This window comes from Octopus bimaculoides, chromosome 11, assembly GCF_001194135.2.
Source record: "Octopus bimaculoides isolate UCB-OBI-ISO-001 chromosome 11, ASM119413v2, whole genome shotgun sequence".
NCBI classification, from domain to species: Eukaryota; Metazoa; Mollusca; class Cephalopoda; order Octopoda; family Octopodidae; genus Octopus; species Octopus bimaculoides.
The window spans coordinates 21,302,610-21,303,192 of NC_068991.1; positions in this window are offsets into that span (position 1 = coordinate 21,302,610).

Genomic DNA, 583 nt, shown 5'->3' on the forward strand with positions numbered 1-583 from the left:
TATATATATATATATTTTATTTACATACTACTTACATTTTTTAGCGCCTTCTTCAGTTATCGGATTTATCAAAAAATGGTTCAAATTTAGATTTCTTGTTCTTTTTATAAAGAATTTTCTGGGGTTTGTCAAGCAAGGGAGAAGAAAGAAGAATTTTTTTATTGTGACAGCATTGTGTACTTTTTTTAAAAAACAAAAAAGAATTTCTTTTTGCAGTCTGAAGGACAAATACTCGGAAAAAAATATCTAGAGTAGTGGCTAAAATGACCAAAACTTTCAAAATTTATTTAACCAAAGAGATGAAGCTTTAATTACATTAATTATTTTTTAAAATCATAATGTGTACTTATGTATGTGTGGTGTGTGCATGTGTGCACAAATATGAACATGTACATATATAGATATCTTTGTGTGTGTATATGTGTGTGTGTATATATATATGCGTGTGTATATGTATGTGTGTGTGTGCGTGTGTGCATGTGTATGTGTGTATATGTGTGTGTCTATATAAATGTGTGTGTGTGTGTGTGTTTGTGCGTGTGTGTGTGTGCGTGTGTGTGTGTGTGTGTGTGTGTGTGTGTGT